Source organism: Pinus tabuliformis, chromosome 4_2, assembly GCF_031772625.1.
Source record: "Pinus tabuliformis cultivar Carrire ecotype Pingquan chromosome 4_2, CPIR1, whole genome shotgun sequence".
Taxonomy (NCBI): Eukaryota; Viridiplantae; Streptophyta; class Pinopsida; order Pinales; family Pinaceae; genus Pinus; species Pinus tabuliformis.
The window spans coordinates 250,315,947-250,332,620 of NC_142304.1; positions in this window are offsets into that span (position 1 = coordinate 250,315,947).

A 16,674-nucleotide genomic window follows, 5' to 3' on the forward strand; every position below is an offset into this window, starting at 1 on the left:
ACCTCCACAATTAGAAGGGCTTCGAATACATCAGAGATTATGACCACAAAGTAAGGTCAACGGTATACCTGAAGCATGGCTCATCATCGATGCCCTCCTCAAGATTCCCAAACCCTTGAACCTGTGACTATTTTATCCTCTCTAGAGAAGGAGATAAACAGTCCCTCTCAGACACCTATGGGAACGGAGAAGCTAGACAAAACCTTACATGAGTAGGAGGGACTAGTTGATAACTTTGACGATCTTTAAAGTGACTTCCCACATAATTATTTATCTGAACAGGGGCCAACATCAGGAAAATAAGTGGCCAAGACAATGGTCATCCAGATCCATGAAAAATCAACCCATAAGGAAGTAGTTCATAGAAACTCAACCTACCTCCTAAGGATGTATCTCTTCCTATTGAAAGAAACTTATAGTATCAAGTTTGGAAATTGCAAAAGAAGAATTTGAAGCTCAAAGAGAAGTATCATAACTATAAAACCATGTATCTTCATGTTATAAAAGAGAATGAAATTTGTAGGACTTAGAACTTGGCTACGATATCAAAGAATGATAAACTGGCCTTGAAAAATAAACGAATTCTTAGATGGAAGGTGAGATAGTTGAAGCCTACTAAGGGATATGATGCCTATGAATGGGTTTAGAGGTTTCAACAATAGAAAAAAAAGAAATATTGCAGCGTAGGGATTCTGGTTAGTGCAACAGGAATTTGAAAAGAAGGACGACCCCAATTTTGATGTCTATCTAGTTTTGGAAGAAGATAGTTGCATGAGGACATGCATCCCTTATGGCATGAGGGGGAGTTGGGCTCTACTTTTATCACTTTTTGGATACCTTATCCTGTGACCTTTCATAATATCTTACTCAATTTTGACCCTTTTTGACACCTCAAAATCCATCCTATCCTTGTCAAACTCTTCGAGTTCATGAATGGAGGTAAAAGTCAAAATTAGGCCCATTTTCATATCTCTTTGGTTAGTCCAGATAGATTTTAAGAAAATTCATATTCTTTTGACTAAATTTGACTGAAATGTTGATAGGATTCTTAAATATGAGGATGGAGACGTGATGGCATTGACAGGTCACTGGTGGTTCAACATCTAAGTTCATGATACACCAGGCAATTATTCAGTACTTGGTTATGTACTTCATTCGATACCATCTTCCAGAATATGGAATCAGTAAACTTGATGGTAATTCCAAGGAGCTTCTCATGTTCTTTGATAACAATGACAACAAATCCCTCCTAAAGTTTATTGATGGATCTGGCTTATATTAATTAAGTTCAGATCATACTTGTATTATCTTTCTTGGTTATTTAGTTAAATCTATTTTTAGTCTGTGATCTCTTTAAGAAGATCAACCAACAATGTTAAAATGTTTAGCAGGCATAAGCAAGGAAGAATTGTGATCGTGGACATTGTATAACTTGCTTTTAATTTAGTTTGGAATTGTTGTACTTATGCATTACTAAAGACCATTAATATATCAATATCGACCTATATTATTATAAATTATGTGTTTTTAATATGTAATTTTATTGTATAAATTTAACTTGTCTAAGGTCATGGAAAGGGCCTACTATCGACCTCAACCAAGTTATGTAATTAATTTTAGTTAGGATAGAAAGATATATGTATAGATTAACACCAAGTATATGCACCTTGAATATTAATTTCTTTGTTGTTTCCAAACAAGTATTTTGTATCTATAAGTATGATTACATATCATTCAAATCTCTTATAGATCTACATGTTTTGTCTCTTGAACCTTTGGTTAATGATTGATTATTTAAAGGATTGACTTTTATTCCAGATTGCTTGAGTTTATGGAATTGTTTCTCATAGAAGATTGCTAGAGTTTGTAGGATTACCCTTTATCAAACATCATTTTAGTTGGAATAGATTTGTTTTTGTTTGAAGTAGATTTCTAAAGATTGAGCTTTTAAAACAACCCTTAAGACTAAATCAAAGCCTTTGATTTGAAGCGAAATACTCTACTACCTAGGAATTAAAGACTTCTAACATGGGAATCTGTAGCCAAAGACTGATACCTGAAAGTCTTTGTAGGATTTTGTTTGGACTGTAAACCATTTGTTTTTTTCATATTAATTTTTAGTTGATTTATGAGATCATAGAGTTGTGTGAATAGACCTTTTGAACTTCGAATTGGATAGTGTTTTCTTACCACTGTTAGAATTAATATCTTTTTGTAGTTACATGATACATAAGGATTTCGTTTGACCTTGGGGTTAGTTTCTTTTGTGTGAAGATATTGAGTAGAATAGATTAATTGAGATCAAATTTGAAGTTGGGTTATGATATTACTAGATTTGTTTCCAATAGGGCATTTAAACATGAATTGCTTTGTGTAGTTTTTCTAGGGTAAATTAGTTTTGAAATTATGTTATTGAAAAATATATAATAGGCTTCTTTAGTTTAGTAAATTAGTAAAATAATGGAATAATTTTGAATTAGGACTAAAAAACAGATATTGGAGTGAATATGCAGTACTTAATTCAGTACTAGGTTATGCTTAGGACAACGAACTTGGATCTGAACCGTGATATTTTGTAACTGTTAGATTATGCATTCCAGATTGACATTTTATAAAAGTATAGGGAATTAAATGAACATATAAAATCCCTAACATGCATCAATTAATATATTTAGAAATCCTTAAAGGCATGCATAACCCCAAAAAATTCATAATAACATAGACGGATGAAAATTCATAAAACATTAAGCATAATTAACTTTCATAAGAGAGCACAGAAAATACACACAATAATTTATACATAGAATTGGAACACTTATCTCTATAAAATTCCACCGACTAACTATAGACCTTTGAAGTTCCACCTAGCCATGGACGACACTGCTTTAGAATCTTAGTAGTGGGTCACCCATTAAATGGGGCTTTAACACCACAAGGGAAAATGATCTCCTCTACCCAACTATGGAAAAATGATATGTACCATTTAGGTATGAGGCTTCACACTAGTATACTAGTCCAACCAATTCTCCCTCCAGGCTCCAACCTTACTCAAGACTAGAAAGGATAACTAGCCATAAAATTTTCCAGGTAGCAACCAAATCAACCCTCTAAACTCTAGCCTCACCTGAGTCAAGCAAGGGGAATTTGGTCAACCAATTTCCCGTCCAAGATCTAGTGTCACACAATATGAACAAGGATAATTGATTGTCCATTTCCATAAAGGAATTCATAATAATTTAGTAAGTTATGGGATTTAATTGCTAACTTAAGTCACAGGGTTAATTTCTAACTAAAGGTATAGGGCTAATGGATTTCTGAGCTCACAGTTCAAGTAGTCCTAGCATGTTCCAATAATGAATCAACAAATAAAAATAGTGAAAATCAATAGGATACTCTAGGCAATGGGTAGTCTTGACATATTCCAGAAGGAAATAGCAACCCAACAAGGTAAAGCCACCTAATACTCTAGGAAATGGTGCATGAAAATAGTACTAACATTCCCCCAAGATATTAGGAAACTTGGCTTATATTTTCATGTGTTATCTCTACCAAGTGTCACATGAGGAATTCACTCACCATTTATTTTGGAATTTAGGATATAATACCCCTTTATGACTTTCAATTTCATTCATAAAATGGTGATTTTATGATTGTTTTGTATTTACGAGTTTCAAGGACCATATCATTGTTCCACCCTCTTACCAATCCCTCTTGTGGAGTTCTATGTCCCCATACTCTCTTTTTCTAGTGGTTTGCAACAATGATGTATTTTATTATCGTACATGTGACTACATATTACAACAAGAGGTTTGTTGGTCCTAAAATAGATAGGAACATTGGCCCCAAAAAAAATATATAAATATACATTAGCATGAAAGTCCACAACCTTTCTCATTATCTTAATAATAAGATATATGAATACCTAGAAGGGGTCATGTTCGAGATGGTACAAGCTTTCAATTGTTTTATTATTGCAAAAAATAAAAAATGGAACCCATTCAACACTTGTTGCTATGGTACTCTTTTTTGTTTACATAAACTTCTATATATATAAATGTTGATATACTCATTACACTTTATTTATATGCTTGTAAATGGAATGTGAAGAGGCAGAAAAAAAAAAAATCAATCTAATCAATGAGACATTACAAATAACCGAAGTAAAATAGCGACTATAATTGATGAAGAAATGGGGATTGCAAAAAATTCAAATAATAGTAATAGTTTAAGTGATGAATAATAATCAATATAATTAACTTTTACAAGTTTTATATATTGGAATGTTTGTCTCTAAAAAGAAGACAATTTTTTTATGTGGACATATTATCCTAATTGGTATGAGGATTGCTTACCAATAATTGTAAAACTTATTTACCAACATTTTGTTAGGTCCCTATAATACTAGTGTAGCCCCCTTATTGTTATTGTTAGTGTAGCACCTTATTATTATTGTTGTGCCCATGTAGCCCCCATATTGTTATTGTTCCCTTACATTATTATTGTTATGTAGGCTATGATTATATTGTGACCCCTTAGACTCGTATATATACCAAAGAGGTCTTGTCATTTGTATCATCCAAGAATTATTAATTTATGTAATATAAAGGAGGTTTCCCCCTCTAAGAGGATATTTATCATGTCGTTGAAACTATATTTTCTTCTATTTTGTGAGCTAGTTGCATAATAATTGGTATAAGATCTTTGGACTATAGGGTTTTGTTGCTTCAAACAAATGATCTGGGCATTTTCGCTATAGTTTTTTCCTACGAGGAATCAAAAGATGAAATTGAAACCATGAGGAAGAAAAATAGTGATGAAGTTTGTGTACAAATTTTAGATCTTGGTTCTCTATATTTTCAAAGATATGATTCGAGGAAATTAGGGTTTTTGCAGGCTCCAAAATTCCATCTCAATTAGGTGACCTAGGGAAAATCATCATAAGTCTCTTCGAGCATCAAATTTGAATTTCGTAAAAAGTGACTGAAATTTAACGGACTTTAGTTTTTGATGTATCATTTTCAGAGCAGAAGGTTGAAACAATGATAAGTGGCAATCTATAAAAGTTCACTCTACTAAATGGGTCTATAATTAGGTCATCGCGGGAAATTGCGCATAACTCTTTCTTGAAGAATCCAATCTCTATCTGACTTGTAGGGTTGAATACAAGACTCAGAGGGCTATTACAGGACGAAATTTAAGACCTTTAAGATAAAAAATTGTAGAGATACAATACTTTCAATATTGAACTCCTAAAAATCAAGAAAAATGTGTTTATGTTTTAAATTTTGCATAAATTTTGTTTGAAAAATAAATTTTAATTGATTTAAAGGGCTTAATGAAGCATAGATATCATTGTTTGATTTCAAAATTCCTTGAAACAAAAAAATTGACACACCTGGTAAGAAACCAAAAATATCTTCTATGACGCATGAAGAAGAGGAAGAAATGCATCATGATATATCAAAATTACGAGACCAAGTGAAACAAATTTCACTCTTGCAGAGAGTAACAAAAAATGAACTGGAAGCTAAGATGGATGGTTTGAAATTCGAAATGGAAGCAATGATGAATGCCAATATGGAATGTTTGAAGGATGGTTTAAAAAAATAAATGAAAGGGACCTGGAAGGTTTGAAGGAAGGTTTGACAAATTTGTTACAAGAAATTCTTCCTAGTGGTGACAAGGCACTCCACAAAAATAATGATGAGGATAAAAGGTATAAAAATTATGATTTTACAGACTCCCATAGTGGGTTGAAGACTAACCATGTCCCAAAGGTTGATATGAGGATTTTTTATGGAAAGGATCCAATGACATGGATACTATAGATGGAGCAATTCTTTGATCTACATGATGTGTCGAACCACAAAACGTACACATTGCATCTTTATATTTAGAAAAAAATCAGTTTTTGTGGTATCGATGGATTTGTTCTCGTAAATCAATTATCACTTGGAGAATTTTTGCAAAATAATTGGTAGCACATTATGAGGATAAAAAGAGCAACAAATTCTTTAGCTAATTAATAAATCTCAAACAAAAGGGATCAATGACATAGGACATTGAGGAATTCCAAATATTGAATATGAAGGTAAATGATATTCCAAAGGAGAATAGGATTGATGTCTTCATAGGGAATTTAAAGGAAAACATCCAACATGAGGCTCGCCTTTAGGAACCCAATTCATTGGAGAAGGAATTCAAGGTGGAAAGAAAAGTTGAAAGAAAAATTATGGCAACAAGGAAGTATACCATTCACAATTATAAATATGGAAGTATTACTACTACAAGCCTTCCACAACCTACAAGGCTGACACCACAAAAATTGGAGGAAAAAAGAGAAAAAGGGATTTGTTACAATTGTGATAGAAAATACACTAAAGGTCATAAGTGTGCCGAGAATAAATGATTTTACATTTATTGTGAAGAGGAAGAAGAAAAGGAACAAGAATCATCAAAACAGGAGGATATACACCAGGAACCAACCCCAGAAAAAGAATAAATGAATCTGGTGATATCTTGTAATGCATTGGTGGGAATTACCACTCCTCAAACTCTCAATATAGAGGGATATATCAAGAAGAAAATGGTAATAGTGCTGATTGATTTGGGTGGTACCCATGATTTTATTCATTATAAGATAGCCAAGGAATTCAATCACTTTCTATATCCAGTACTAGAGTTTCAAGTGATGGTTGCAAATGGAGGAACTATAAATTTCTCTAGAACGTGCCATAATATCAGGATAACCATGGGAGAATATGTATTGAATAGTCCAATGATTTCCATTCCAATGGGTGGTGTTGATATTGTACTAGGAGTTCAATGGTACAATCTTTGGGGATGATAACTTTTAATTTTCAAGAACTTTTCTTGAAATTTTTTTGGGAAGGAAAAAAAATTGAATTAAGGGGTATCACAATGAAACCAGGGAAGATCTCTAACATCATGAAAAATATATTTAAGAAATAAAATGGGGCGTAATTTAACAATTATGCTAACTAGAGGTTCACACATTGAAATCATCTATTTCTCCATATCTCCAAAAAGTCTTAGATAATCATTCCAAGGTGTTTGAGACTCCCAAATTCCTCCCACCATTTTGTGATTATGATCATGCTATTTACTTGATTACAAGAAGTGTTCCTCCAAACATGAGGCTTAGAGATATCCCTATGGCTGAAAGAGTGAAATTGAATGTATAATTCAACCTAGTCAAAGTTCTTTCTCTGCTCCAGTAGCGTTGGTGCACAAGAAGGATGGATCATGGAATATGTGTTTGGATTATAGGGAGCTCAACAAGCTCACTATTAAATATAAATTACCCATTCCCATCATTGATGAATTGTTAGATGAATTACATGGAGCAATTTACTTCACCAAGTCGGATCTTCGTTCAAGATATCATCAAATTAGAATGAAGACTTAAGGCCTTCCGAAAACAAAATCCAAAACTCATGAAGGTCATCATGAATTTTTGTTCATGCCTTTTGGCCTTACTAATGCGCCTTCCACATTTGAAGGTTTGATGAATTCCATTTTCATACCAACCCTTCGAAAATTTTGTGTTAGTATCTTTTGATGATATAATAATCTACAACAAGTCTTGGAAGGATCATGTTCAACATGTCGACAAGGTGCTCAAACTATTGGAGGAGAAATAATTATATGCAAAAAACTCTGAACATTTCTTTGGAGTACAAGAGGTGGAATATTTGGGTCATATTGGAGCTCATGAGGGTGTTAAGGTAGGCCCTAATAAAATTAAATCCATTAAGGAATGGAAAATCCCCACAACCCTATAGCATATTCGAGGATTTCTTGGGTTGACAAGGTATTAACACAAGTCTGTTAAGAATTATGGGAGAATAACAATGCCTCTAACAACGTTATTGAAAAAGATGCATTTTCTTGGATTCCATAAGTAACTAAACCCTTTAAATATCTTAAATAGGCAATGTTCCAAGCACCGATCTTAGCTACTCCAGACCTCACAAAGACCTTTATTTTGGAATGTGATGCCTTAGGAAAGCGACTTGGTGTTGTTTTAATGCAGGAAGGAAGACCCATTGCTTTTGAAAGTCGTCCAATGAAGGGAAACTATTTACACAAACATATTTATGAGAAGGAAACGTTGGAAATACTACATGCACTAATGAAATGACAAGCTTACCTGATGAGAAGACACTTCAATGTAAAAAAAGATCATGATAGTCTTAAATACTTTTTGGAACAAAGATTATCTTCAGAATAATAGCGAAAATGGATCACAAATATGTTGGGTTGACTTTGAAATCATCAACAAAAAAGGAAAGAAACATGATTTTTGTAGATGAACTTTTAATAAAGGATGAGGAACCTGATTGGATAACTGAATCAAGGGATGAATGGAAGAATGACGAAGAGGTGTGAACACTTATTTAAAAGTTGTAGCAAGATCCTAGTATATCATATACATTTATCTGGAAAAATGATTCATTATGGTACAAATATAACTTTAATCTATGTAATGATTTCCAAACCAAACAAAAGATTCTTTTGGAATTGTGGAGGGCACTTAGGATTTTTAAAAAGTTACCATAGGGTCAAGAATAATTTTTTTTAGGATGGCCTTAAATCTTATATTCAAAAGTTTGTGGCAAAATGTTTGGTTCAATAACAAAATAAAGTTGAGAAAATTAAGATCTCGGGTTTTTTACAACCTTTATCCATTCCTATTCATCGTTGGGAGGATTTCTCAATGGATTGTATCATATGTTTACCCAAGTTTGAAGGAAAGAGTGTCATCACGGTGGTAGTTGATAGAATTACCAAGTTCAACACTATTTTGCACTATCTCATCCTTTTAAAGGAAGTACAGGTGCTATCACGTTTATGGAAATAATTCAAAAATATACATGAAAACCCAAAGATTACTGTAAGTGATAGAGATCCCATTTTCACTAGAAAGTTTTGGACAAAATTGTTTTCTTGCCTTGGTACTCAATTATCTCATAGCTCATCTTATCATCCTCAATCTGTTGGGAAAACAGACATAGTGAATAAATGTTTGGAAGGATATCTCAATTATTTTGTATCTGATAAACAAACACAATGGGTCAAATGGTCACCTTTGGCTGAATGATGGTATAACACTTGCTTCCATACTGTAACAAAAATGACACCTTTTATGGCACTTTATGAATATCATCCACTGTTCATCACATCATATTTAAGAGAAAATTCTAAGTTTCAAGTAGTGGAATATCACATCGAGCATCAACAACAAGTTCTCCATCTCTTAAAGGATAACCTCACTCTGCTGCAAAATCGAATGAAAGAATAGGCAAATAACCATCGCAGTGAAAGAAATTTTGATGTAGCCAACATGGTATTTTTACAGCTACAACCTTACAAAAAATGTCACTCAAGTAAGCTAAGAAGGATAATAAATTAATGCCCAAGTACTATGGTCCATACAATGTGTTGCAAAAGATTGGTACTATGGCAAAAAAATTGGAGTTGCCTGCATCTTCCCGATTACACCTAGTTTTCCATGTTTCATGCTTAAAGAAGGTTATCAGTGACAAGATCCCGGTTCAAACAGTGTTGCGAGTACTTGATTAAGAAATAAAAATCATAATGGAGCTTGAACCATTCAAGGAAATAAGAACTTGACAGCTACGAAATTGATCAATTTTAGAGTATCTCATTAAGTGGAAGAACTTACCCACTGAAAATTCCACATGGGACAATGAGAATTTTATATGGAAGAATCTAGAAATACTCAAGCGTTGAGAGAGGCATGTTAGGTCCCTATGATACTAGTGTATCCCCCTTATTTTTATTATTAGTGTAGCCCCCTATTGTTATTTTTGTGCCCATGTAGCCCCCATGTTGTTATTTTCGTGCCCTTACATTACTATTGTTATGTAGGCTATGATTATATTGTGACCCCTTAGACTCCTATATGTACCAAGGAGATCTTGTCATTTGTATGATCCAATAATTTTTCATTTATGTCATGTAAAGGAGGTTTCCCCCTCGAAGACAATATTTCTCAAGTCGTTGAATCTATATTTTCTTCTATTTTGTGAGGTGGTTGCATAACACATTTTGATTATAACAGACCTTCATGTTGTCACATTCTTTTATGAAAATGATTCCCCTATTTATATGTAATAAAATGTGTTTAGTATTATATCACAGTCTCTTGTGTTATAAAATGTTACAATTTCAACAAGATATATGGATGCTTTATGCTATTGTAATGATTAGAGGTGTAATCCAGTAGTATAACTATTTAAATGATACAATATGTTAACTCAATGCTTATATCAAAACATCCTAAGTAAAATATAAAAATAATATTAACTAAAAATAAATGTATTTGAATTGTAATGATAATACATTTTTTTATCATTATATTGTTTTTCATCCATCTCGATGCTTTCAGAGTTGAAACAGTGGGGGAATCTGCTCTTAGGATCATTTTTACTAGGATGAACTTGTTTGGAAAATTAGGGTCTGAAACCTTTTGAAAGTGATTTGAGGAATACAATCTTTTTCTAGGGGTAAAACTTTGCTACTTTAGTGCCGAACCTTTTTTTTTCCTAATCTAAATTTAGATACCTTTCCAGTCATGCAATAATTGTGTCAATTAGAGTTTGTATGAAAAAACTATGCCACTCAGAATTTGACCTTCCTGTTTTCACCACCATAATTCGAGAGGATGCCATGTCAACACCCATAATTCATGCAAAGGGTCTAGCCATGTGATTATGATGAAGAAGACTCTAGAAGTGTATATATTGTAACTCTTCTAAGAGGTGAGGTAGTCAAACCTAACCATTAGTAAGCTATCGGGCTATGTTATAACTGAGCCACTAGCAGGAAAAGGGGTTTTGTTCTTTCGAGTGCATTTGTTCCATAGATGAGAAAAAATAGCCAAGAGGGATAGGAGATAGAGAACACATAGAGGATTTGTGAATTGTAGTAGCCCATATACCACAATCCATACTTCTTTGTACTCAGACATTTTCGGTTCAGAGAAAGAGAGCAGAGCAGGCTCACCTTCCAACTAGTTTCTTCTCCCGAAAGGGTTTCCCAAGCCATATCTTGTGCCAAATGTGCAGTTTTATTTCACTATTCTCTATTTTCTGCATAATTTTAATTCATGTGCATACACTATTCACAATAATCTCCAAATCTACAAATCTAAAGAGAAGTACAATTGTAATAGTGTAGATTTTGGATTTTTAAGAATAATTTTATGAGATCTGTTATGACGAACTACCCAGTGGAGTATTCATTTGAACTAAAAGGCGTGTTTAATATCTATTCGTGCACATGTGCATTTAACTTATTATTACACACCATATAATATATGTGTGTGTGTGCGTGCGTGCGTGCATGCGCACTAAGACTTAAAGTTCTAATAAGAACATAAGTTCTTTTAACAAAAATAACATCATTGCTCCCCTCTACAACACAATTATTGTTTCCATTATTTTTATTGCTATCATTAACAAGACTTCACAATGCACAAATATAATGCTCACTTATATTTAATACACGCCAATGCTCAATATTATAATACACATTGGTGCTCAATATTATAAAACACACTACTATGTAAAAAACACATAAAACAAACCAGTGCATAGGAAATTGTGAGCATCAATATACCTTATTATTTTAAGTGCATAAAACAAAAAACTTCCATTATATCCTTGATTACTGATAATTTTTAGTTGTAGTGAACATGAAGAAAAACCTCTATTATCCACTGTGAATGGTTTAGTGAAGGATTTGATTTTTTTTTATTTATATATATATATATATATATATATATATATATATATATATATATATATATATATATATATATATATATGTAATTTTTCCCAATCTTATAACACTAAAAACATCCCCTAAGTGAATGGGAACACGCACAAGATGTTTCTAAAAGGAGGAAAGGGAATCTCAAACTTGAGTGGTATTTTACTTGTAGTGGCTCTCTCACTCATGGAGGGGATCAATGCTAGGAAATGATGTAAAAATGCATCTCCCTATGTTATTTTATACCTTTGAGGTATATTTCAAGCCAAAGGTTAGTACCCTTGTCACTTCCCCAAGATTTTTAGTCTAAATATCTAGCATGTTTTGCTTGGAAGGTTAGGGAAATCCTACCCAATGATAGCATTTTTTGTCCCATGAATTAATTTGGACTCGTGATCTCTTCATGAAAGAGAAATCCTAGTCACTTGTAGCTTCCCTTACATTTTGGACCCTCAATGGACTTGACCATCATGAAACATCATGATACATTAATATTGATATATGGGGTGAATCTAGGTGAAATATATCTCTATGTTGACGCCCTGAGAATCATATTCCCTCTTGAACATATTTGAACCATTGATATATGTTTTCAGGGATAATCCTAATTGTTCACAATGATATATGGACCTTTTTGAAGAAATTTAACAAAATAATAGTAAAACACTCACACTCATAAAATAAATTATATCAGAAATATAGAAAAACCAAACATGGCGGAAAAGGCATGAGAGACTTTCCGGTAGTCTCTGATTCTCATGAATTTCATTATTAAAATAATGTTTATGATACATATAAATACATGAGGAAGTTGTCTCAAGATAGTGCAGCTATCTTGAACAAACTGGTTGAGAAAATATCTCAACAACACACTAATCTAGGAGCCAAACTAGTTGGAGAGAATCTCTCAACCAACTGACTCCTAACCATGAGGAACAAACTCAATCTAGAAAGGTAGGATTAAATCCTAACTTTCATGATTTAATTAATTTAATTATTTGGACTTAGATTTTTTTTTTAATGTGAGAGTGAGGCTAACATTCCCCCCCCACAATGATAAGTCCAAATTAAGAACAAGGGATCCTCTTACAAGTTCTCAAGTTGATCCTCAAAAAACACTGCCTGAAAAACTGCCAAAGTTGGATGCTGAAGAAACTGCAATATGACGAGACCATGAGTCAGCGACATGTCTGATTCATCTCTAAATGTCACTTGACAACTCCTTCATGTGCCAAGCTGCAAAAGGATCCAAATGTCCTTTGCTTGAAATCAGCATCCTATGTCCACTAACAAACTATTGAGAACGCCCATTGGCTGCTTCATTGATTTTGTCAAGACTTTCAGTCTGAAATACACCGTTGATTTCATTGACATTTTGCCCCCTTTGTCAGCTGAAAGGGGAGACAATCTTTCACTTGATTTCTGAATTCTGAACTCCCCCCTTCAGGTGTAGGAGTGTTTCACTATTGAACTCGCCCGTTCAACTGCACGAGAGTACCATCTTCATTTTTATTGTTGGCTGCAATATGTGTGAGTGAATTCGATTGTAAAACTTATACAATCTTATGACCATGGATGACCATTCCCAGGGATCAATCCATGAATAATCGATCTTCAATCTGCTTGATTGTTGTTGTTTGCTGCATTATGTTGATAAATGATTTGACTTGCCACAATGGTGACAAGGATGAAGATCAAAACACTGATCTTCCAGATGACCGGTTCTTTGACAACGAAGGCATTTTGGTTTGACTGCAACTTCATTTTGTGTGTATTTCTATTTGTCAGCAACTTTAGTTTGGGTGTATTTCTATTTGTCTACAACTGTCTCATGGCTTGTTGATGTTATTGGATCAAGAAATCCTACACTGATGAACTTGATCGGCTTAGAATAACCAGGGATATGCAAGTTGTTTTCATCTTTGTCATATCCTAATCCTCATCCATTTTTGTTACTTTGAAGTTCTTCCCATGGCTTGATGATTGGTTTGGAAGAAAGTTGAACTAGATCAGGGACCACTTCAACACTTGAAGTTGGTTGGATCAGTGACTTGGAATCAACATCTTTATCTTCATCTGTACAGATGAAAGACATGGAAACATCACTCTTCTGTTGCAACTCATATCTTTGAAGTTGCGACTCCAGTTGAAGAAACTAAATCATTTCATGCGCTTGTTGTAGATTCATTGAAATATCAACAAGAGTTGCTTTTCTGATTTGTACCATGTCTTCAGCAGTTGAGAGGATCAAATTGTTAAGAATCTTTAACAACTGAATGCTTTTCACCATGTGAACTTGTTGGAACTCACGCTCACTTGCTTTTAATATTTTCTGGATTTTTAGAACCCGCTTGCTTGAATGTTTGATCTTGCTTGCTTGAACTCGCGCTCGCTTGTTGTAGATATGAACAAGCTTGATTGTTGGTTGAATATTTTTTTTTACTAATGTTGAACTCGCTCAGTTTCAGGCTTGCTTAATGTTGTGAACTTTGCACTTGCTTGAACTCACACTCTTGAATGATCAAAAGAAGGGTGCCTAATGCACCCAAGATAAATGCTTACACTGATTTGAATGACTCAGTCAAAAAACAATGGATGCACTTGGTTTAATTAATTCCCTATCAATTCAAAGTGTGAGTGTCGATTTCAACCGAGAATGCACCCTTACAATTCAACTTAATTTGACTTTGATTACAATCCAACTTACAAATTATGATTTGCAAGTTACAGTTTTGTATTGAGCTTATTAAAAAATGGTGCAAGTGCAATTTCCAAAAAAATTATTATTGAATTGCTGCAAAAATTGTTGATGTATATGACAACTTGATTGGATGTTGATGTAGAAATGTAGTGGACAACTTGATTATGTATTGTTTCTTCTTGATTGATTTTAGTTTGCTTGATTACATAAGCTTGAACGGAATTGATTATGTGCATGCAATTCACTAATTTTTTGTGTGCTACATGTGTACCATATTAGAAAGATACCACATGAAGGTTAGTGTCAAAACTAGACACAAAACAAAAACAATATCAAGAATCATGCACCATCACAAACATACACATGGTGTACCTAAGATACCCTTATTCAATTTTAGGTAGATCTAGCACCCAATCACCACCAAAAAGATATGTTTTTATTTAAATATGGGAGTACATCAACCTTCACCTTCTCAAGCAATGAGAATGTCACACTTGCAAACTTTGGAAGAAAATTGTCTTAAAAAAACTGCTTGTAGTGACTCAATCGCTCTCAAAGTAAAATATTACTTTGGATTGCAATAATGAATTTCACCCAAACAAATTCACTTATCGCTCCAAATTTACAAAATATGCACCTTATGACTCCACAAAATCACTTATTACTCCATTACATAAAGAATTAGAAATACTCCTTATGTCTCATTAAAATTCCATTAAAACTTTGTAATCACTCTTTAAACATGCCTTTACATACTTCCCATTAAAATAATCATTAAAACATTATGAAATCACTTGAATTCAAGTTGCTTATGTATGTAAAGGTGTATGCACCATTCCCTTTATGCATATAAAAATAGACATACCATACAATATGTGTCTTTTCAAAAACTTTTCACCGTATACTTTGAACAACGCCCATAACTTGCAACGATAAAAAAAAGACGCAGAGATGTTAACTGATCCAATGCAGAGACATCAAACAATGCACACCTCACGCAATTGGGTTCCACACATAGTCCTCCGGATCTTCTAGCAACTGCAGCTGCAACCCAGTACTGACTCCTTCACCTCACAAATTCACGTACAATGTTGATCTCCATGTTAGCTAAACTCCTCACGGTGATTCACTGTTGGCTACACTTCCATGTTGATCATTTCTTGAAACTGGACTCCATGCTGGTCATTTCATAAACTCGACTCCACTACATGTAACTATGTTCATAGGCAAACATATTGGATTCTTTGCACTGCTTCCCTTTATTTTTCCTGGAAATTGTATTTTGTATACTGCAATGGCTTCATTATGGATTCTGCAATGGTGATGATTAATAACAGTATAAAACTACACCATTTTACACAAGCTATGACTTTGGGCATTCAAGTAAACTGATAAATTGCATAGACACTTGCAGAAAAAGTGATTTTTCACATTTGTATGGATTCATATTATCACCAATCGACTCAGGTGCACACAGATATGCAAGTCTACATCAATATATATGCACAACAATATATCATGTTGTGCTGCCTCTCTCGATCTCTCTTTGGAATTTATCTGGGATGATTGCTGAAACTCTTACACATAGTTTAGGGCCAATTCTTTTGCATTATACCACACAATCCATATAAACTCTAGGCATAACAAGTCCACAAAAGTTCTCCATGCAGGCAAGTTTCCACATCTAGGCTCCATAGAGATAGATGGTCCAGTGTTATTCTCAAATATGTAATCACTAGCTTGTGCTTGCATCGTTTGAAATTACTGAGAATAAACATTGGAAATCAACAAAAATTGCAGCTCCTATATGGCTCTTATCTCCACCGACATCTTCCATTAGATCCACCCACTTTTTGCTTCCCTCAAAGCCATCGCATGGGAGAGATGTGCAATAAATAAAACAAGGCCACTACAAATTCATACTCAACTACATTGCACACTACAGTTGCTAAGAATGAAACTCTCACACCTTTTGCATTAAATGCTCAAGATCCTCCTCAATATTTTGTTGTGACACCAAAATCTCAACAGCTCCTTACTTTTTCTGAACACAATTCTTTCCGGTACTCTTCAAATCTCGTCGACTACGTGGTTACTCATACTTGCAGCTCCACACATCACCTGCTTATAGACAATAGATTCAACACTGGATC